Raw genomic sequence first — 25,688 nt, forward strand, 5'->3', positions numbered from 1 at the left:
ATTTAATATTACAATTTTTGGAATGGTTAAATGCTCCCGCTTTTTATTTGAAAGAATCTGGTAAACTATCTAGGTGGACCCGGGGTGAGTCAACAAACCACTTATCTCTTTTTAAAATTAAAATACTAGAGTGATAAAATCTTTATCTTAATATAGATTTTATTATTAGGCATCTATAGACAGAAAATATTTTAATATAATTAACTATTAAATTTGTTATGGAAATAAAATTTTAGTGTTAAATTTAAAAAACTTTTGCATGGCAGAAATTTAATTCTAATATATAATAATTTATAAATTAAGTTTTTAAACTTTCTTTAATAATTTGAGAACGTTTTGTGAGTATATTTATTGTCTTAGATTAATTTAGAGTTAATATGGGTTGATCTATATTATTCGATATCGTGCCAAAATGCAAACCCATGAAAATTACCGATGGTCCTGCATTTTACATTAATGATTATCTATAGTAAAATTTTAGAGGAGAGGACAGGAGGACAAATACACCCCCCCCCCTCAGCCAAATAATTTAGATGTCCGTTAAAATATTTTTCAATATTGTTCTATTTATTAATTTATATTTCAACCTTTTCTCACATATATATATTTCAATTTACATTTATTATCACATTTCACAGCAGAAATAAATGTTACCAATTTATTCTATGAATTAATATCGATTTCAAATTTTCTTAGCATTATATTCCACCGGGTTAAAATTCCCACCAATCATTTGAAAATTTTTCACTGCAAAACTAAAGTAAAATGTTTCAAAAAAACATCGATTTGATTTGATTGAGACTATGAGAATCGTTGAAAGCATTATACTGGAATTTAAATGAGATTAGGACAAATGTATATGACGAATTTCATAAGTTATTTGTCATTGTAGAGTCAAAAGCAGTCTATGAATTTAATAATTGTCTACCTCAGCAGCAGATAAGCAAGCCCATCGTTCCAATATTAATATAGGACGGTCGAAGAATGCTATAAAATAAAATCCTTCCCCCTCTTGGATACTTTTACAAATGAACAAAGGAATCTCTAAATATTTACAGCAGAATCCTTTCAAATCTATTTCAAATCTTGGTAGAGAAAAATTAAATATTTGGTAGATTTCAATTGTGAGTATATAAAGTATCCCATGATGCATTACTAGCTCAATGCAAACTATGGTAATAAATTTTTTAAGCATTTAAAATTTGATATTAATAAATTTAAATTATATTTAAAAAAATAAATGTTGGAAATATAGATTTAATGCATATAAATGTTCTTAAGAATTATTGCATAAAATTACAGAGTATTCGTAAAAAAAATGGTTATTAAAAAATGGGGAAAAATATAATTAAGAAGCATATTGGGATTGTCAAAGCAACGCTTTTTATAATATTTCATTATAAAATGTTATAGATACTTCGTATAATTTCGAACATATTTTAGACTATTTTCTAGTGTTGTAAACGAACGCGTTCAAAATGAACGCGTTCGTGAACGAAGTTCGTTTTTTTGAAAAAAGGTGATGAACGGCGTTCCTTTTTTTTGACGAACTTTGAACGTGAACGCGTTCCTTTTCTTTGATGAACGCGTTCAATTTTACGTTCGTTCAATTTTAAAAACACTTTTTATTTTTATTTATTTGAAAAATTAATATTAATCCGCATTTTTTAACAAAAAAGTCTTATATTTTTATTTATTTGAAAAATTAATATTTAATCCAATTTTTTAACAAAAAAGTCTTATATTTTTTTAATCAGCTGTTTTTCCTTTTTCTTATTGCAATTAACGTACCATAGTGCTACTGCTAGAGAAGATAAGATTAAAGTTTATTAATTTTAATATTTTATATTTTAATTTAATAGATTAGCATTTGCATGGATATAAATATTTCATCATCAGATTCTGAAAATCAAAATTCAATATTGAATTAGAATTACCATGGCCCAAATATCAAAAATATTTCACTGTTTTAAAATCAATTCCGAGATATCCTTTTTTTTTGACGAGGAAGAAGAGGGCAGATTGGAGGATGATAACATAGCTCAATTTTTTGAAACAATGGATAAAACATTAAATGTTAATAAATTCCCCCTTTTAAAAGAATTGTTTATCAAGTATAACACCTCAATCCCTTCATCTGCCCTTGTTGAGCGAGTTTTTAGTAGAGCTAACGCTATATTAACTGACAAGCGTTCATGCCTATCAGATGAAAATTTTGAAAAGCAATTATTATTAAAAATTAATAAGAAATTTTTTTTATAAATTTATTTTTTTATCGCTCTATTATATTGTATTTATAATTATACTATCAAAATAAAACTATTATTTTTTATCATGGCTAATATATTGTGTTGAAAAATATAAGGCATTTATTTATATTAAATTTTGAAAAAATTTATCATAAAATTTTGAACGTATCGCGTTCATGAACTTGAACGCGTTCCTTTTTTTGAATTTGAACGTGAACGTGAACGCGTTCGATTTTTGTCAATGAACGTTGAACGCGAACGCGTTCGATTTTTTTAAAAATGTTTACAGCACTACTATTTTCTTATTATATTAAGTTAGCCTTTTTTTAAAATTGGGCTCAATTCGAGCCATTTAACAACACTACTGAGAAGTGTGAGTTAGCCCTTCTTATATAGATATGGAGTTGGTCGAAACCAAGCTCTGATGAAGTCATTGAAAAATTAGCTCAATTTCTGAGAAGATTGAATTTCGTATTATAAATTTATAATACTGTGTATTGATCTATATTTTCAATATTTATTTTTTAAAATATAATTTAAATTTAAATAAATATCAAATTTTAAATGCTTAAAAAAATTTATATTTTTTTTCCATTTTCTTTCTCGAGTTTAGTAATTCATATGCCGGTCACATACATATAATATTTTATCATTAATTTATATTTGAATTAGAATATTAGGAAGTGAACTGCATCGGGCTTAATTTTTCAGCCCGGCCCGAAATTTTTTAAAAAAGCTTTGCCGGCCTGACCTGAATCCAAAATTTTTTTAAAAAGGTTTTGCCGGTCCAGTCCGAATTTTTTGAATTTTTTATAAATTATCATGCCCAATGTCATATAGCGCCTAGTTTCTACAAATAAAATATAATATTTTTTTTTACATAAAAAATATTGGCGCCATTTATGATATATGATTTATAAAAAAATTTCAAGGCCCGACCCGATTCGGCCGGAATTTTTTTAAAAAATATTAAACCCGACCCAGCCCGAACCTAAATTTTTTTTAAAAAATAGGCCCGGCCTCCAAAGCCCGTTCGGGGCGGGCCGGGTACGGATTGGACCTACTTTTGCAGATCTCTATTATGCCAACATTTTATACACGAGTCCTAATAAATTTCTGAAACTTAAGATATTCTTAAAAACTTCTAGATTAATTCTTAAAAATTTAAATATCCTCTTTCCCTAGCGAATTCCTGAGAATTTAGTAATTTTATATTAAAATTTTATTAAATAAATTTGTTAAAATTTTATTTAATTAATTTAATTAAATTTTAAGAAGGCTATTAAAATATAGGACTTCTAAATAAAAGAGAATCTGTAGCTAATAACATGTAAATTTCTATACATTATTTGTCTTTTTAACCCTATAGGAAAATCCTAGAAACCCCTATGAGCGAAGTTATTGAAGCCACTTGTAGTGATTTGCTTAACCCCACAATTGGGTTGATGGGCAAAATTTCCATATTTACAAAAAAAAATTAAAAATATGCCTAATTATAAAATACAAGGCACCTTTATAGAGTATAGAAGTTATAGGCATCGATTCATGTATTGCTCTTCACAAATCCTTGAAAATACATGAGTTATAGCCTATTTTGCAAAAATCTATTTGACAAGTCTCAGTCTCTTCTACATGTCATAAATTTACACATATTGGTCTACCTCATTGGTCATTTAAGGCGCTTCTCCGCTAAACATTTTTTTAAATATCGATTGATTACTTCTAGATTATTAAAATTCGATCCGGTTAGGTTTGCCGATTTTCAAGACTAAATCTAAGCGTGCCATATTTAAAGATTAAATCGATTTTATTTAAATTTTGTCCTATGTCCAATATAAATCAAAATTTTATTATTTATAATTTTATTTGTATATATAGATAATTTGATAAATAAATAACACACAATAGTATAGCAATATTATTTTTTATTATAGTATAATAGTTTCAGCTTCAATAATGTTCAATCGAAATTCATCTCCAATAGATTATCTTTTTTTGAACCTCCCAATTCCAATACACATGATAGATTAGATCATTTTGCCTGGTAATCTATTTTTCTTGTTACTTGGCCGCATTAAAAAATAATTGTTCACAAGGAATTGTGAATCAGATATCTTTATCTGGTAAAGATAAACAAGAGTATTTATATTCAGAAAGAAAAACCAACATAAGATATAGATGAGAACTATACATTGAAAACACATATTAGGCCCGTAACCGAGTAGGAGGGAATCCACTTCCCACCGCATATTTGTCTGTTCTCGTAAATATCATTTTAAATTTCTCCCTACACACACCCACCCTCTCTCCCTCAAAAATGTTTGCAATATATCATTATAAAGAAGAATTTGAAGGAAAAATTTGTAAAAGTTAATAACTTTTTAAAATAACTACTACAATTTAAAATTTTTAGAAAAAAAATATTTTATAATAAAATAAGTGAAAACTAAAAATTATTTTTATAAAAATATAATACAGCCCTACATTGGATAGCCAATCAATAGTTTACAAAAAAAATTAGGGTATTCCACTTATACTATGGCGCTATTTGGGGTTAAGTAAAAGTAGTGTTTTTTTTACTATTTTACCGCCGCAAGATTGGTAGGATAATAAGGCAAACATAAAATTCAACACAAAAAATTTGTAATTTTTATTGTTATATGATATAATTTTTTTTATAAAAATTAATCTTTGCAATTGGGTTTTACATAAAATGAATCATTCCAGGCACAATTTAAATGGGCCCATTCGAGAAATTTGGTACACTTTAACCAATCTTCGCGAGTTTATCATGGTTGTAACTTATGCCGCAGATTATACAATTCCAATTTTTTATTTATTTTATATTTTTATAATCTTTCTATGCAATTTAATGCTATTTTATATGTCATTTTAACCCCTAACGTCAGAGCATGAGGGGCGGTTACCTCCCCCCCCCTTCATAGAAAAATTTTTTAAAATAATTTTTTTTACTAATTTGATAATAAATGCTTATAATTTAAAAACAACTATTTTTATGTTTTTAATTTATTATAAATAATAATGTACAGTATTTGATTATTTTTATATTTTTTTAAATAAATTTTAAATTATTTTGCATAACATAAAACTTGACTAGTATATCATATTCCATTTTATAAAAAAATATATTTATCAATATGAGAAAACAATCATTAATTTATTCCTATTTCAAAAAATGTCAAGCACATACACAACCTATAACTACTATTACATTGGAAAATCTTCCTGATAAATATGTTTGGGATTGAAATTTTTAAACCATCCAATCGCTCAAATAATGATGCATCTACGATTGAGTACATATAAAATAAACATTTAATTCCCCTTATTGATACATTTTTATCTCAATTAAAGGAATTTATTAGTTATAATTTTATTTTAAAAAGCTTTTATTTTCTTTTGACGGTTTAGTCTAAACTGTTAATTACACTTGAACGAGAGGATATTAAGAAAATCTCAGAGTTTTACGGTGATGATTTAGTAGGCTCATATGATAATTTACTTTGTCATGTCGGATTTTAGTATAAAAATCTTGACAGAAATATATTCTTTGAAGATCAAAAAATGCTTTGCAGACTCTTTCCATGTGTTGCACTTTAGATTCCCTATCTAATATCAAAACATTATTAATTATTTAGCTACCTTAGTATCTGCACTAATGAAAGATATTTTTCAACTTTAAAAGGGTTAAAACCCTATTTAAGGAATGCCACTGGTGAAAAACGTTTAAATGGATTAGCCCTATTAAATATTTATAAAGAGATTATTTAAGATAAAAATTTGATTCTAGATGAATTAGCAAAATCTTAGAGAAAGACCTCTCTTTATAAATTCAAATTAAAAAATTGAAATATGATTATATTAGTTTTAATATATAATATTTTTAATCAAATTTTTTTTGCAAAATGAATTTACAATTTTTGTATTAACTCTTAAAATATAATACTATTTTTAATCAAAGTATATTTATATTTTGATAATATCGTCATATTTTTTTAAACACCATTATTTGCATAAGAATTACTTATATTTTATGTAATTGTTAAATTACATTTTTTTTAAATAGAGTTTTTATACAATAAAATTTTTAATAATATAATCTGTATAAAATATCTAAATTTTGAAATTTATTTTAAATAATAAAAATAAATACATGAAAATAAAGGAATGTTATATATGCTTAAAGTATTTTTAGATAATAAATAAAAGAAGCTATAATGAAATACTTGCTAAAATTTTGTGCAAATATTTAAAATAGCCGTAGATATAAGCAATTTAGTGTTCATTAAAAATGGGAGGTTTGTGGGGCTTCGCCCCCCTCCCAAAATTTTTTTTTAACCTTCACCCACCCCCCTTTGAGAAAATCCTGTCTACGCCACTAGTAGCCTAAACATTGGACAATATGATATATAAATTAAAATGAATGAGTAAAAATACATAAAAGAAAGGTTGTTGGAAAAATACTCAGAATTGTTTCTGATCTATATTAATGAGGAACTAGAGGTCTGCCTGGGTTGTCCGTAGCCCGACCCAACCCGAGCTCGGATGGGGTTCAGACATAAAAACTTTTTTCGGGCTCCGGTTCTGGTCGGGTTGTAAGAGGTGTCCGACCCGAAGCCCGCCCTAATAATAAGTATAAATTTCCTAAATAAGCATTTTAATTTATAATATCAATTAAAATAACATATCATCTTTTATCTAACAAATTTCATCATTAAAATTTCAATCAGAATAACATGTACTAAACTATTTTGTTATTATAAATTTGTATTATTATTACATACCTTATTTACATCATATTCTATCAGGTTAATTAAAATATATTTATCTAATATCTATTTAATTAAATAGCTTCAAATTTTCAATATTTAAAATCGTTTACCTAATCTTAAATTGGTGGATATCAAAACCACTTTCCCAATTTAAGTAATTTGGCTCTTAAATTCTTTGCTTTCCCTGCTTATAGGCTAGCAGTGAAAGAGGGCTTTCATCGCTGGTAGAACCTTTGGAGATAGGAAGACTTGTTTAAAGCCTGAACTCGACTCCTCATTATTTATATGTCACAATTATTAACTATGTGATACTATTGATATTGATATATCATTATAATATGTTCATTACATGCACATTATTTTTATATAATCGAAATAATTTTTAAATTCGATTGTATTTCAACTTTTTTAATATTTAAACTGAATAAAAGGTATATGTTTCAAATTTAAATAGAATGCAACTTAATATAAATATTGATTATGTTATGGCGATCAAATAAACTTTAATTTTAGGTAATATACACATAATTTTTAATTGTTTTTTGGATATTATAATCTAAAAAATTTAATCGGGTTCGATCGGGTTAAAAAAAATTTGAATTCGGGCTCGAGTCGCGAAAAAATAAATTTACAGACCTCTATGAGAAGCTCCCGTTAAATAAATATTTGGTAAGTATATATTTTACCAAATATGAAACAATTAACCCAAAATATGAATAGGTTATAGCATTTTGCCTTTTTAAACCACCTGCCGGATACCCGGTCTCTCCTATAAGACTCAATTTATGAAAAAAGAACGAGATAATGAAGGAACTTGGGAATAAAATGTTATTTATATTATTATAAATACTTTTGCACTCCATTTTTTTCCAAAATATATATTTCTTTCTATTTTTTTATATTATTTTTATGGTATGTCCAAACTCAAAAAATAGTTAAATACGCATTTTAACATTATCTGTTTGGACGTACCCTAAATGTTTAATTTGTAATATATTAGAAACCTTATATTTTTACAAAATGTTTAATGAAAAATATCTTCGAATTTTACTAGTCAGAATTTTTAGTTATATATTATTTTAAATCTTGCAATAAAGACAACTGTTTAAATATTATTTTTGATTATGTAATGTGGACGCTGAACAAATTCTAGAAATATTGCTGTTTTTTTCTAGGAGGGGGAAGGGGATTCAGTGTGTTTTTTGTTTCATAGACTACAGAATAAAAATATAAGTGTAGCTCTCTACCTATAATACATTAGCAGCTTAGATTAATTATGTAAAGGATGTCACTTTAGCCATTTTAGTCTATGGTAATATGCTAAGCATCAATATAAAGTGGTTAAATTAAACATAACTTTGCTTTACAAGGCAAAAACTAGCAATTTTGACATTTATTTGTTATTATTAATTATAAACTATTTAATACAATATGAGAATGTAAAGAAATTATCAAATTTAACCCATTTTAAGGGTGCCAATTTTATGCATATTTTAATTTCCCATTTTTCTTCACCTTTGCGATTATTTTCAAATTTTATTCCATATAACTTGGAAACTATTTAATAATGTTCCTTCTTTGTCAAAAATTTATTTTTATTTGGTGTAGAGACATTAAAGTATCAAAATTCATATTTTACAGCTTTAATCAGACAGGAACATTTTAACCGTTTTACTTATAGCTGCCTTACCCCAAGATTAGATTTTTTTTATAAATGAAATTGAGTGCTTTCTAGCTTAGCTATTAACTTCTAATCTTTTATTTTATGTGGGAAAATATATTTTAATAAAAGTAAAAAAATGCTAGAAGGTAACTTTTATAATTTATCGGTAGAAAACGGTAATTATGAAAAACGGTAATGTGGAAAAATATACCAAACCAGGTATTTTGTCAAGAGATAAATATAGGTTAGAAATTATATATAAAAATACATCTTCACACCAAATTTAAGGTTTGTTACCACGTCAATTGCTATACTCGGTCTCAAATACTTTATAAATAAGAGGAAATACTTCTGAAATATTTGTGTGATAGTGGAAGAACTATTTCCCATTGCAGGATTAGTAATTACTCCTCTCAGACAAAATAATTATATTTTTAATTTATTTACAGCTAAAATGATTTAACCTGCAAAAATAAAATAAGTCGAGCAAAATTAGAAAATTAAGAAATTATCAAGTAAATTTTTTATAATAATATACTAAAAGAATGGGAATAATATGAAGGCCGCGAAAAGGGGTAAAATCAGATTTAAATTTTAAAAAAATATAATAAAATAATGGGAGGAAAAATAGAAATGAGAGAAAAATTAAGTTAAAATCATCAAAATAATTAAAAATGAGCTGAAATTTTATAAAAATAGGCGAAAATAGGGGAAAAAAACCGTTAAAATTTTTTTAAAATAATATAAGTCTCAAAAATGGGGGAAATATATAAAAGTATACTAAATAAATAAACCTTCAATTTTCAAAAAATCATTAAATACTCCAAAACTTAGGAAAGCCTAAATTTTTCTAGTTTGCATTAGGTCTATTCAAAAGCGAATCGACTAAAATAAATGATAAACCCTCATCTAACCGATTAAATTCTTAAGATCATAAATTACAATTGCTAAAATGAAAGTATAGTTTAAAAAATTTTTTATTGGACTTGTAAGCAAAATATTTTGAGATATTATTAAAATAATATCCTAAAATATAAATCATATCTTTGATTGACGATCAAATAAATGAAAATTTTCTGATTCACAAAGAAAATTATATTTTATATAATTAGGAAATTTTATAAAGTTAATCTTAAATCATATTTTAGTCATAAAATACAAACTTGTGCTCTAATCCTAAGCGACCTTAAAGAGCGAAGAGGGGCTCAAGCTCCCTGGAAATTGTAAAAAAATAAATTAGATATTTTAGATAGAATTATCTTTATGCTAATTTTTAATGGAATTTCGTTAATTTTTAAAAAATTAAAATGGACCCTCTAAAGATGACACTGCTCCAACCCTTTTATCATAACATCCTCAATCTTAATTTGTACTGTTATATATTTAATATTTTCGTTATATAAAATTATTATTATTAGTTTGTAAATAATTTTTATTATATTATCATGAAATCATTTCTTACATAATTTCTTTTAAGTAAGCAATATCATATAATGTGTACTATTATATAGTTAAAAAATTCCATATTATTTGACAAGTTTAGAAGAAAAAACATTATCTAAACATTATTTATATTTTATATATACAATATATTTATTTATGCTATATAAAATATAATATACCTTAAAAATCTAATTTATATTATACATTATATATAAAAATCAATAAATTACTATATTGTATAAAATTTATAATATTCCTTTTCAAATAGATATAATTTTTTTTATATATATTTTTTAATATTATTATCATTATTAATACAATTTATAAATAATTTATAACTTTAAAAAAAAATTTGATATTTCTTCTTTCTATATTATATACAATTTTATTTTTTCTAGTATTTGTAAATGATATAAAAAAAATTTTATTTTAAAATTTAAGTGTTAATATACTACGAAAACTAAATTTAAAATTTGAGTGTTTTTTTTTAAATTTAAGAAGATTTATAGTTTTTTAAAAATTTTATATTATTTAATTGCAAAAATAAGTTATTTTAAAAAATCCTATATAAAAAGTAAAACACATTTAAAGAAAATATACTATTGGTTAATTTGACGATATGACAATATTGTTTTGTTAATTTGTGTTTGTAATATGCAGGGAACCAACTAGGGTCTCCTTACTTTACAGAGTCATTTCCTGAGGGTTGTAATGGCATATCTATTTGCCTAAGGGAGGGGGTAAAATAATTCACATAATATTCAGATGTCGGAATTGTTTATAAGTTAAAATAAGGTTTAAAAATTTTGAGGAGGGGATCAAATGCTCCTTTGTTCGACGCTAAAAATGTTCATTAAGGATGGTAGTGAAAGAGGTAAAAAGTGTGGCAAAATTGATGATAAAATATTTTTATAAAATGATGAATAAATATATGGAATGGAGAAAAGAATGACATGAAACATGCAAAGAAATCTTAACCTAAAGGCGTAACTTTTATTCTGTTTTTTGATAAAGCTCCTGGTAAGAAGAACATTGGTAATTGTATTTAATTTTATTTAAAAACTCTAAAAAAGATATATAGAAATAAGAAATCAGAAAATTACAAAACCTGAATTTTTAAAACCGATCCGAATTTTTAAAATTTTGAACATTTAAAATCCTTTTTGCGTATTTTATAAATTGTTTCAAAGGGAAAATGAAATAATAAGCAGAAAATGAATGTTAAATGATTTACTAGTTAATTAATATAATTTAAATTTTCTAAATGGCACGGTTTCTTCTTAATTTTGATAAAGCCCCGATTTTTATAATTATAAGGTATAGTTGCGCTAAGATTTGTCTTGCCAATTTTATTAATTACGTGATAAAAGCGTTTTCGCCCTCTGGTTGTGGATAGCTACGCAAAAAATTTACAAAAATAGCTTCTCATATACGACTCATTTTTATCTGTCATTTTATTCCAGGAAGAAGAAAATAAACATTTTATCGCGGCAAAGGATCATGTTGCAAATGATGGTAATATTGATATTATTGAACATAAAGGTGAACTTAGAATCCATTTTAAAAAGTTTTATATCAGAGTCTAATTTATTTAAAAAATTAACTAGTATTTTCCATTGCATATTATTAATGGATATTAAATAACAATGAATCGAGCCATTAGTCCCCAGACCAGTGGAAGACATACTTGGCTTTCGGTATTATTTATTGAAACCGAAATAGCGTATTAAATTAAATTGTCCAAGAGTTTGCAATAAAAAGCAAGAAAATTGTTTTTTAATGGCTTATTAGCATATTGAATGTAAATAAATAAAATAGATATTTTAAGGATTTGTAAAAGGTGATATATAAAATCTTGCATAAGGGCAGCAGATATCTTAGTAGCGAACCTAAAAGACCTTTAAAGGGCAAAACATTATACCCCCAAAACATGTATTAAATAAAATAATTCTAGAACCCCTAACTTATAATTAAAGGTTGGAAAACATAAAAGGTAGTGTGTTATATACATATATGTATATTATACTTATTTTGGAGTAAAAAAATACCTTATATCTATTTAAAAAAGAAAAAAAAATTTTAATAAAATTAAAATTAAAAAGTTATATTAATATTTATAGATTTAAAATTGTGTTCCCATAAAGGAATCAAAATTATATTTTAAAATTTTGATTTGCTTTATAGACGAAAAAGAACCTTTAGTTGGTGTGACTATTGGAATGAAAATAAAATTGTTTAAGATACTTATAGTTTTTTGGTTTTAGCCTGAGTAAGCGGATTGATGTTAGTGTTTGAAGGGGATGTAGAAACCTAAATATAGTCCCATATTAAAGATCTACCGAGGGCCCACAGGATGGTTGTCAACCATCAGGTCTTAAGCAGTCTACATATGATAGGGTAGTGAGCTCAAGATGGTTGGATTTGAGCCGCTGTTAATTTATTGATGACGTTTTTTATAGAAGTGGGTTACCTTAACTATATACATAATTTAGAACGTGTCTGCATTTCGAGTCTACTGGTTTATTGTATTTGATAAAAATGTGGGAAAGAACGATGCCACCTAGTCGTAACCCGATGGCTACTCTCAATTGTTCAAATAATAAGAGGTTGTCAAAGTTATGACTAAGGAATGCTAAAATAGGCTCAAATCGAGCCATTTGACAACACTAATTCTTTGCTTAGGGTAAATCCAAACAGTCTTCATATTTAAAAATTATTTGACTTTGAGACTTGAAATTTATAACTAAAATAGGTTTCATATAAAAAAAAATTTTTTGAGGAAAAAAATCAACTTCGGACCCTTTGGAAAAATTCTATTACAAAAAAAAACCTCTAATAACTAAAAGTTAAAATAAAAGTGTGCTAGATTTATTTCGTCAAAATTAATTTAAGTTTTACACTTTAAAATTGATACTGTGAACAACTTATAACCCTTAACAAATATAAAAAAGAATTTCAAAGATTTTTAACAAGGATTTATTTGTATCTGATCGCATTTATATAGTTACACCCGGGATATGCCAGACTAGGTAATTGCCGGACACTATAAATGTTTTCGTCATTCACATTTTTTTTTATAATTTATTAAAAATGCGAAAATTTATAGAGTAAAATAATCATAAATTTATTACTAATAAAGATTATTACAAAATTTTAAAATTGGACGAGTACAAAATTCTAATAAAACCATATCAAACATTAGGTCAATGATGGGTCTCAAGGATTATTAAATTCATTAATAAAGTTTATTTATATAATTATCGATTTTAAAATCATTTTTTATTAAAATAAATCCTATAAACATTTGTCCGTTTCCGGTTGTATCCGGGATATACCCCGGGCTCGGGGGAGATACGGACATCTTGTTAAATTCGTTTTGGAGAAATAAAATGCTTAAGGCAAAAATTATTTAGCATAATGAAATTCATGTAGTTATGTATAATAAAATTCATGTAGGTAGGGTAGGTAATCTATATTTGAGATCTGCAATAAGTGGGTTAAATATTTTAAACATAAGGTTAGTTGGTGGGCTAAAATTACTTTAAATTGGGAGGATGGCCTGGTGAATTTTAAATTTTTTTCAAGCGAAATTTACAAATTATTTTTTATTTCATAATATTGCATATTTTATAAGTTCAAGTAAAAATTTATAAAAAATATAATAAATAAAAAGCCAAAGCAATCAATCAAATATTTTTGAACATTGGACAGGCGGGCGGTTATAATAATTTTTTAGATAAATATTTGGGTGGTTTATTTTTTTTTATTAAAAAACTAAGGATGGGTGGACGAGAGGGTTAAATTGTTCTAAACAATAACGGGCGAGCGTTTTGGGTGCGTGCTCATTATACACCTCCATTCAATGGAATACAATTACCGTATAATCCAGGTCTTTAAAATTTAAAAAAATGCGCACTCTAAAGGATTTGAATTTTAAAGATTTGCTAACTCCGAAGACATATATATAGTATAATATAAGTATCTAATTTATCAAACAATACTCAACAGATAAGGTTATGGATAATTTAATTAATCGTGCAAAAAAATCAAAATTATCTCTTATTTTAAAATTTATATTAAAATAAAATATTATATCAACAAATTTAATTTTACTCATAAATAATTTATGCAAATATATGCAAATTAACTATAAAAAAATTAATTTTACGATTAAGTCATAATGATTTACGGATAATTAACATATATATTTTTTTATATATCTAAATTTCGACATTTAAAAATTTTAAAATTGACACAAAACCTTTTTTGATTTTGAAAAGAGAAAAAGGTTTGAGAAAAGTTTATAAATTATAGGATATCATTAGGTATAAATAAATAAATTATATTGATATGATTATTTTAAATTAATACACCATTTTCTACAATTTTTTTTTGATTCGTTGAAATTTTTTTTAAGTAAGGTTTAAATACGAAGTTGAGAATATTTCCATTTTATGTTTACACTTTAAAAAATATTTTATAAAAAAAAAGTACATGATAGAAATTTGGATAAAAAATTTAATTGTTATAATTCGTTAATTATGACATCAGATCTTACCCTTATTTGTTCAAAACCATATAGGTTAAATCGATTTTTAATGATGGGGTGGGGGGGGGGAGTATGATTTAAATATTTATTATAAAGGATTAATTATACGCATAACTATGTATTATAGAAGTACATCTATTCTAAATATAAATATATTTAAAAAATTATTATATCCTTACAGTGTAATGGGGAAAAAAATAACGGGGAAAAAATCGGGAAAATTAACCCCGGAATAGGAGAAAAAATGCCCCCTAAAAACATCACAAAGAAAAAATCCGGCCAAATACCGAATTAAGGCTAAAAAATCTCGGAAATAAAAAAAAATTAAATAAAACTTTCAGGTAAAATCAAACAAGTATCATTTGGATTTTATTTATTCTTGAATCAAAGTAATGCCTGATTTGGGCAAGCAATATTTACTCAGTTTTGCTTAATTTCACAGATATGGGATAAAACGTAGAACGTAACTGAGGGGTTTTTATCCGTTTCCATTTCTTTCTTAGAGGCTTTGAGAATTTTGGGGGGCGGGGAAAATTTTTGCAGAATAATGAGAATCCTGGATCTTCTTTAAAATTATACAATCAGATCGAATTATGGTGTTTGTTCCGTCGAAACTATCTAAGTTTCCCAGTAACTCAATGATATATCCGTCTTATTTTTTATCCCTATATTTAAAATTCTATATTTTTTAAATATCTTAGTTTAATATGTTTTTAACACATGTTTCATTTATAATATATTTTTTACAATGCATGATATTTAGAGTTTCTAATTTGGAAAATAATTTAAGGAAGAAAAAAAATATAGATATTATATGTTTTTATATGTCGTATTGTGATATGGAAAATTCTGAATCTCTTAATTTTAAATCATTTATGGAGAAGAATTTAAAAAAATTTTGAAAAATCAATAAAAATTATTGTAAATTAAGGAAAATTCTAAAGTTCATGTAGAATTATTTGAAATTCGTAGTGTTGGGTACTCTATAGTTGGAATACATTTGTCACAAATTTTTTTAAATTCAAAAATTGTCCTTAATATATGGTTTAAAATCGTAATATTCCGAATCTTAAGGACTTCATATCCCAATACGCTGGGATGTTCCTATGCATGGAGCCTAAAAAATTTATAATTTTCGCATATAATTAAAAATTATTTTTAAAAATACAAAATTTCTTGTTATATTATAAATATTAAAATTGCTCAGCAATTTGCATGTATTGACTTCTCAAAAGTAGCCGAATCTCTAATTATCTATAAAATTTAATTTTATAGTAGTTTTAACATTACTCTCAAATAAATATTATATAGAATAGGGTTTCTTTATAAAAGATAATTATTAGATAATTAGAACTGCTATTATTCTTTATTTTTGAAAAAATGCAACATTATTGGTGACATAAATTTTTACACGTGATCCATATATAAAAATAGACGTATATGAATAATATGATTTTATATTATGGTAAAAAAAATTAACCATTAAAGATTAGTAAAATAATCAGAACCCTTACAGGAACACCATGTAAACCCCTTTATTCATTTGCCCACATTATAAATATCAGACAAAACTATTCATAATTTATATTAATTTTTTATATAAATTTAAAATATATACAAAAAATCAGATTTTTAAATGATAGAAATCCTCTTGGCCAAATGATTTAAAGTTCAAGTCAATACAAAATTAAAATGCTACCGTCAAATAATGCGATCAGTCAATGCGTCTATTAACTAAAAAAAATCAGGCAATACACGTATTGATTGTTTAACCACTTCAATTTGTGCTTGACTGAGAAGATCAAAATACGCGTATTGCTTCAAATTTCTCAAAATAATCACAATTGACTAAAAATGTCTTAAGACAAAATTCTCAATAAATATATTAATTAATTTTTTCCTCTTTTCTTTTTCTTGATAAGTATATTACCGGAAATATTTTGAGATAATAATTAATTAAATATTTGTATTATTTATTGTATTATTTATTATATTATTCAACTTTGATTTCATATTTTTAACAAACAATACTTTTATATTTAATAAAAAGTTTAATATAAGAATTGACTGAAATATTTTTTATAAGAATATGTCAATAAATAAATAAATTCATTCTTTTTGCTTTCTTTTTCTTATCCTATTCTTTTTACTTTTCTTTTACTATTTCACATTTTATTTTTTTTATTTTTCTGTTTCGTTTTATTGCCATTCTTTTTCTTTTCTGTTTATTTTTATCTTTTATTTCTTTTGTTTCGTTTTATTTCTTTTTGCTATTCTATTTCTTTTTATTTCTTTTTCTTTGTATTTATTTTTCTTTGTATATCTTTTTCTTTGTATTTCGTTTTCTTTATATTTCGTTTTCTTTGTATTTCTTCTTCTTTACATTTTTATTCTTATTCTAAATTTTGGCTCCAATTTGATCATTAAAAATTAAAACTAAGTTAAACTCTCACAATATATAGACACTTAATGTTTGGAAAAAATTTCTCAATGCTCAGATAAAAAAAATTAAATTGCCGAGAAAAAATAATACTTGGTCAAATATATAACTGAAATGCTCAGATTTAAAAATGAATTGCTAAGAAATAGACTAGTAATAATGATAAACCCATAAAATATATTTAAAACTGGTTTATAACCATATAGTGTATCATTGAGAGGTAGGTTTTCGAATCTAAATGGGACCTTATTTTGGAGCTGGATAACAAAAATTTGGATTTATGACAAATCCGAACCCGATATTTCCCAAAACCTGGATACAGATCAATTTTGGCAGGTTTGAGACCCGTAAATAACATAATTTTAAATAATTTGGTCCAACTGATCCGATCCGGAAATTATTTTAAAGGTCTTTTCTAATCAGAAATTTTACTTTCTAAATAAATCTGAGTCTGACCTAATTCGAATTTTTATATTTATATTGAATAATTTTATATTTCATCGAAATCTGAAAAATTAAAAGCGCTGAAGGATAAAAACAATTTTATAGTTATTCTTGAAATCAGAAATAATTTAAAACTTTGACGACGATTATGGTCCGGTATGATTTTCTTGTAATCAAGGTCAGAATCAAATCGATTCGGAAAAATATCAGTCCTTATCCGACTAATCCTTCTTCGATCGAATTGGACTTGAATCAAATTCTTAGGCTATGATCGGTCAAAAATTTTTTTAAAAAAATATCTTGCCATAGATCTTAAGTGAAATAAAAGAAAATCTTTTAATCAGAGTTCTAGATCCGACATAACTCTGGATTCCGCACGTTCCAGGTTAAAAGATTCTAGAAAAATAGAATCGGTCAAAGAGAGCCAGACAAGCCAAACACATGTCTAACTTAATCTGGGTCGGTCTAGATCCGTATAAATAGGAATAACTAATTTTCCCAAACTCTCGATGGAACTGAAGGAGATATTTTCTTATTTTCTAAAAAATAAGATTGAAAAGCTGTATTTTAGATTCGAAAAAAAGTGCCGTGAGCCGGGGCTCTAAGATTAGGATTCGGTAGAGAACGATTTAATGTAAAGATGGTAATAACCCTATTTTACATATATATAATTTTCTTGTGGACAATTCAAGTATTAGAAGGAAAGAAAGAATTGAAATGTGACAAATTCATTGACATATCAGATTAATATTACTTTGTTCCGGTTGCAACTTTTGGTCCTCAAGATCTAATGAAAAGTGTATACAGATTAATTCTGACCAAAAAGAGGACAAAAAAATAGTTCCAACTTTGCCAAAACTTGCAATCCAGGTCATCCAAATTTTCATTGTCTCAACTCATTTTCCTCTTTACTCTTTTTTTATCTCTCTCCTTTTCCCTCATATATAATTAATTGCAGAGTTGCTAACGCTCCTTTTTAAAAGTAACTAGCCCCGCTACTAAATTTTTAAAAGGAGCTAGCTCCCGATCCAAATAATGGAGTGCTACTACATAGCCGCTCCTTTGATTTTCATTTTTTTTAGAAAGTACGTGAAGCAAAATCATATTTTTTTTATCAAAAAAGTTTTACTCATATTAAAATGATATATCAAAATATTTATACTTTTATTAGCTTTTAAAAGGAATAAATTTTTTAAAATTTGAATCTATTTATCAAATATATTAATTTTGATATCATTAATTAAAAAATATTTGTTCAATATATTATCTTCCTGAAATCCAAAAATAATTATAGCCATTTAAAAAAATATATAGTTAACATTTTGTATTTAAAAGAAAGATTTTTTACTTTTAGATGCTATATTAGGTTGAAGCTGCTCACTTTAGAAAATTGAAATAGTTTTATTTACACATAATAAACATTTGGCCTTAATATTCGTTTTGTTAGGATCATTAGGATCCAACTCTTTTAGAAGAGAAAAATATTTTTTGTATGATGGAAATGGAAATATAATTTCTTCTTCTATAATGTCTGGATACATAATATCAAAAACTATTTTTTATCATATAAAATGAATATTAATATGACTTACAAGATTTTCCAAGTCTATAAAAAAAAGAAAAACTTGTTATTTAATATTTTAACTGATTAGATGAAAAACCAATATAAAACTCGGCTCAACATTTAATATTGCATAAATTTAAATAAAATTAAATTTCATTTATATTGAATTTTAATTAACAAATAAATCGATTTTATATTTAAAAAATAATTTATAAATTTAAAAGAGCGATAAAGCGGTGCTCTTCCACTCCAGCCCTAAAGGCTATCTCCTGCTCCTGATTTTTAAAAGGAGACAATTTTAACATGGAATACAGGCCTGGTCGTGGGAATCTTATAGCCTAGTCACTATCTAGTTACCGTTCCACGATATCATACCGAATCAATACACAAACACTCATTGGCGATTCGTAATATTAATTTAGAGGATATGCAGATTTCAGAGGAAACCTGCGCAGGAATAATTCGGTACAAGATCCGATACTAAAACGAGGGGCACTACATATTGAAAGAAAGAATAGTCCAAGATAGGAAGGGTTTATATTAATATGTATAGAGAAGTCAGATCTCATACTGCGAAAATATGCAGATCAGAGGGACCATGTGGTAGCGAAGCAGCTAAACGGGGATGGCGGGCAGCAATCAGAGGGAGGGGCATGAGCTACCAAGACGAGGGCGGTCACACAAGCCACCAAATGAATTATTGAAAAGATGTAGGCATTACTCTCAATTAATAAAGGGGAAATGTAGTAATGTAGGAATATTGTAATATACTATTTATACATTATTAGTTATTAACTTCGTCTATGGTTATAATGAATATATATATTTGTGATTAATATATTATTAATTGAGGTTAACTATCTAACACTCATAGCATAATTATAAATTCCGCAATCGATTCTATATGATTAACAGCCTTGTGTAACCGGTGCATGTATAGTTTAGTATAAGCGGATTAGTTTATTAGGTTTCTAGATATATTGGGTAGATGTGTCAAGGTGGGTCCCTTTTTCCATTCAAAAAATTTTCAAGAAAATCTGTGTTAATAAGAGAAGATGGAGCTCAGTAATATATAATAAAGGTTTGAATATTGTTATAAGTTCAATAGTTGGAGATTTTTGAGAGGAAGGACACGTTATCCCTTTGCAACTATGTTTGTATAAGAGATTGACCTTTATCCTTAATTTAATTTTTCACAATTGTTACAAATTGTTGACATTATTTGTTTTTTAGAAATATATAATATTACAAAAAATAATAATTTCTTTGCATGACCATGTGTTTTAATTTCATGTTTCATGTTTTGGTATGTGCAATGTGAAAGTGGAACTAATGATAGGAGGAGCCGGTAATTTGGATCTTGTACATTTAGACAGACTAAATTGATTATCACGGTTCTCAGCAAGTAAATAATTGGATTGGTTTATGAAAGATAAAACTATTTAGATGTTTTAATATTATAGATCATTGATTTACAAAAATTATTTGACTTCATTCTTCAGCTGGGAAGATAGGTGAAAACTAAATTTTAATTAAATTTGAAGATCTGGGACAGGTTTCAGCGGGGTGTGTATTAGCCATTTTTAAGCAGGATTTATTTTTAATAAAAAAATCCAACTATATTTTTAGAAACACTAGAAGTCACCAGTTTGTCTATAGTCACAATGACAATATGAAGAGGGTTGACATATTTTTTTTAAATTATATTACAGTTTTAAGTGCCAGCAATTTCTTTCGGATGATATAATATGGATGAACTTGGTACATTTTACATATTTGACAATGTATTTTCATTTATTTACTAAGGATTAACATGTTTATATAAAAAATTAAAAAATCTAAAAATAAAGAAGTGCTATAATATGCACCGCAAAAGGACAAAATGTATACCACATGTGTTTTTCATTTTTCTTAAATTTTTATTTTTTTAAATTATATACTAATAAAAAAACTAAAAAAGGATTTTTCCTAAATATTAATTTCTATTATAGAGATATATGTAAAGAATAAAACTAAGTTTAGATATTTATAAAACTTTGCTTCATTTATTTTTTTATAGTACTTCAATTTTTTATTCACAATATAACCCAGTCTCTCCTATACTAATTGCCCTGAATAAGCATATTTTATTTCTAGAAAGAATTTACTTTATATGTGTCTTTGCTGTGAAGCTATTTTTTAAACTAAAATAATATTAAAAAAATTTTGTGATTTGTGGGTTAACTCTGATATTTGATCTTAGGTCGTTGGAAAGTAAAAAAACACGACTTTTACTTAATCCTAAATATCGCTCACAGTATGAAAAGTAAAAACCTTCAGTTTTTATTTTATAATCAAATAATGAAGCCATCCAATGATGAAATTTAGTTAATCTTATTAAATAAAAATAAAGTTTTATAACAAAAGAGAAAACCCCTGACATATAACCCCGGTACCACTGGGATTTTACATGCACCGACATTTTTACCGCCTCCAATATATGTTCCATATAAATATCTAAATTTAGCTGAAAGCAATATATTCATATCCATTGTGGTTTAAAATAATTATTCATTGAAATAAGAGGCGAAATCCCTAATCAAACTATTCAGTCAACATTTCGAGGGTCTTTTATCAAATAAAGAATTAGACTTGAAATCATAATTTATAATTTTAAATTAATTTTAGATACTGGCCATGACCTGAGGAGTATAATTTTTAAGTTATTTATTTTATTTATATATATGTTGTATTCCATATCAAATCAACTGAAGATTCAACCCGACCATCTTCGATTATCTTTAAAATTTGTATGCTGGTAGTATATACACTAACTAGTAAAAATATAAAATTTTAATTCTCTACTCAGCTTACTTCGGGAAATATGGTCATCTTTAGAAACGCGGAAATTCCAAAATACACTATATTTAATTTTAAATATCTTAAATTAATTAAGCTAAACACATAATTTATTTTATTAAATAGCTCTAGAATAACCCTTTAATATGATATAAAATTTATTATATTAAAAATAAATCTATTACCAAAAACCGGAAATAGAAAACCGGAAATGGCTATAAAATAAAAACTGCTCCTTTTTTCTTTCAAATTTTTTTAACAGATAGATATTATATTTCTTAATGTTAATACAAAATCCTAGATTGGGACGAGTACCAATAGTTATTACACTTTAAATATAAGTAGTATGACTTCCTATATTATACCAAATATAGAGTAATTATTTTTTTTAAAAAAGTGGGAAATATATCTGAATAATAGCATTAAAACTAAAATTCTAAACAACCTGATTATTATGCGTTTTTTAAATATTAAAACATTTACCAAATTGTATTGTATTATTTTAAAAATAACGCAAAACGCCTTAATAAGCATTTATAAGGAATAAATAAAGATTTTGTAAAAAGTAATAAAGTAATTTCTAGTAAAATCAAATTATTAAATTTAAAAAAACGCGCTTAAAAAATGATTCAAAGTTAAAAAATGGCAGGGAAATACACACTACCGCTAACATATGCTAGTGTTGTCAAAAGGCTCGACTTGAGCCGATTTTTAAAAACGGTTAACTCAATATTTTACCCAGAAAAGTAATATGCAAGCCTGAAGTTTTGCTAATAGATGGGACTAGGGCTTGAACATATATTAGCGAAATCTCCCGAATTAGCCGTTATTTAAAATTGGCTCAAATCGAGTCGTTAACTACAAACTGCAGCTATGCTTAATAAAATATGAAATCCTAAAAATAATCATTTATAATTTTGAACAATTAAATTATTTATTGTTTGTAGAACTAATACAAATAATTCAATGATCCGATTAATACGAATACGAAATTAATCTCAAACCGCTTTTATTTTCTTGAGTATAATAGATTATTTTTTGGTTCTTTAAGATGTTGTAATTTTTTATCAAAGTATTTTATTTAAAAATACATATTTAACAATAAAAATTAAAATTGCATAGAGATTTATAATTTTCTAAATAAATATTATATTATACAAGAGGAATTAATTTACACATTTTTTTACCCACACACAAAACATCAAGCCTACATAATCATTTAAAAAATTACCTTTCTTTTTTTGCAAATATATTATAAACCATCACGCAATTTTCAAAAAAAAATAATTAATTTTTGTTTTAGTATCAAAAATTATTATAACTAAATATATAATCTGCTTCGACGATTAATATTAATAATAATGTAATAAGTTATTTATTAACTATACCTTTTATTTAATAGATTTTTATATTTATTTTTTTGCAAAATTATATAATGTGACCTTTGAAAAAAAATTAATATTATTTATTACTATGTCGCTTTAGTCAAAAACGCATATTACATTATATTTTTTTCCTCGTATAGAGAGTCGAAATTTTTGAAGTTCTCACGTTTCATATAAATTTAATTTAGTATATTTATTTTATTATATTTGGATCGATTATAACAATTTGCAAAAAAATTATAAAAATTTAGTTTTACAAAACAATAATAATAAAAAAACTCTGAAATTTATACAAATTTGCATGCCACATTCCTAATTATAATAAAATTTAATGAAAAATAAATAAATACATTCCTCGATGTTATATTATCTTTTATTTCCTTAATTATGCTCCTAAAAAATATCCAACAAATTTAGATTTGCATTCTTAAGGGGGAGTAGATGCCTAGATCATAGAGTACCTCACTTTGAGATTCTAGGCTTCAATGACTTAGGGGGATAGTTGACACTGGATGACGGACCATTCGCTAGTTTTATTATGACATTCTAGAATGTTTTTCTTTATTATATAAAATTACAAAATTAGAAATGTAATTGTGTTATATTTCTTTCTACCTTACATTGTTTTTCGGAAGGGAATTAAAATATCAATTTTAATTGTTTTTCACTCGTTTTGCTATGATACTGATCAGTATGAATTTTATCGTTTCCCAAAATTTCCTCCCCATCCATAGGTTTAATTACAAATTATGCTATTATGAAAGATGAAAAGGCAGAAAATAATCCTAATATCCCGATATTTTCTTGTAATCTCTAAATTTTAGTATAAAGCCGCTAATTTTATTCCTATCTACCTTTTCATTTACTTTTTTAGTTTTACATATTTTATTTTTCAGATGTTAAGGTTTTTAGTAGGACTTCCAACCTTATTCCCAATTAAATTAATTTCGTTCAACCTTCTTGCAAAAGTAAATCATTAAGCTTATATATTTTTCCTTGTCAAAAGGTCTATTTTACATAAATATTTTTACCGGATTTGGGGAAGGTTTGGTACAGAATCTAACTGAAATGAAAGGGCGGTAGAAAGGAGTAGTTGAGTAGTAAGAGGTATGGTTTTTGTAATTTAGATTTTCTTTTTTTGCAGCTTATGAGGGGTAATATCTTTATAAGCTTGGTGGGAGGGGGGGAGGCTTTATTCCACGAGCATATAATATTCATTATCTGGTTGAAAGATTTGATATTCTTATCATTTTGAATTGCAATCGATAATTTATTGCAATTCCATTTATCCATGTTTAATAATCGATTTACAAACTTCTGTGTGAAATTTCTCATCGTAGTTTCAGTGCTTGATTGTTCTGCCTAAACATAATACTTAAATTTGCAATTTGAACCGTTTTCAAGATTTTTTACACTCGGACAAATTTTTATTTGAATCAGAATGTACTTGGATTATGGTCCCTACTTGCTTCTTATTGGACGATTTTTTATAATTAGAAGTAGTATTGTAATAACGTTGCTATTGAATTCCAGAATCATTCCATTTGTTTGATTTATCCTCTATAGAAGATGACGTTAGCCACTCATTTCAAAAAAAATTCTCAAACAAACTTAAGTAAATTGAGATTTTTTTAAAAAAAGAAATTATTTATATGCCAGGCCGTAAAAGTCTTACACCGCTCTGTACAAGTCTAGTGGATTCGATATGCACTGTAAATTTCTACACACAAATTTTTATAAAATCTAACATCGTTGTAAAAAAACAATTTTAAAAATACGAGAGGGGAAAACTGATTCTATTTTATAATATAAGATCTCTTTTTATATCCAAAGTAAATCAATTATGTAAATATATATCATATAAAATAACGTTTTCTACAAAAATTAATATAATGTAAAAGTTTAATTTTATATATCACACGATAGCCTTAAACCTTCATTATCTAAAATGAAAAAGTATATTAACACAATAAAAAAATAAATCGTTACAAATATGTAACACTTACTAAATAATTGTTGTAACACTTGAGGGCAATGTATTATTTAATTTTCTAAACTTTTAAATAGATCAAAAATGTTCATTTGTATTTTAGATTTAAAAATGCTTCAAGACTATTTATTAGCTAGTGTATCTTCTTTGGATATTAAATTAAGGTTACCAAAAGCTTGCTGCTCTTTACTATTTACAGGCGCGTACGCAGGAATTTGGTCTGGGGGGGGGGATAATAAAAATTTTTAAGAAATATTATTATTTCTTAAAAATATCAAGCATAAATTTTATTAGGACTAATAACTATTTCTAATACACAATTTTAAATTA

The 25,688-nt window shown here is 25.6% G+C and overlaps 1 long non-coding RNA gene across 2 annotated transcripts in view; it reads left to right on the plus strand.

The window, feature by feature from the left end:
* LOC135927278 (uncharacterized) overlaps positions 1–16,467 on the plus strand; it is a 31,149-nt gene extending 14,682 nt beyond the window's left edge. For both annotated transcript variants that reach the window (XR_010572026.1, XR_010572025.1), the window contains one exon: positions 16,326–16,467. This is a non-coding gene — a long non-coding RNA (uncharacterized LOC135927278). The remainder of the gene's footprint in view (positions 1–16,325) is intronic.
* The last annotated feature ends 9,221 nt before the right edge of the window (positions 16,468–25,688 follow it).

Source organism: Gordionus sp. m RMFG-2023, chromosome 3 (genome assembly GCF_954871325.1).
Source record: "Gordionus sp. m RMFG-2023 chromosome 3, tfGorSpeb1-WG-v2, whole genome shotgun sequence".
NCBI classification, from domain to species: Eukaryota; Metazoa; Nematomorpha; class Gordioida; order Chordodea; family Parachordodidae; genus Gordionus; species Gordionus sp. m RMFG-2023.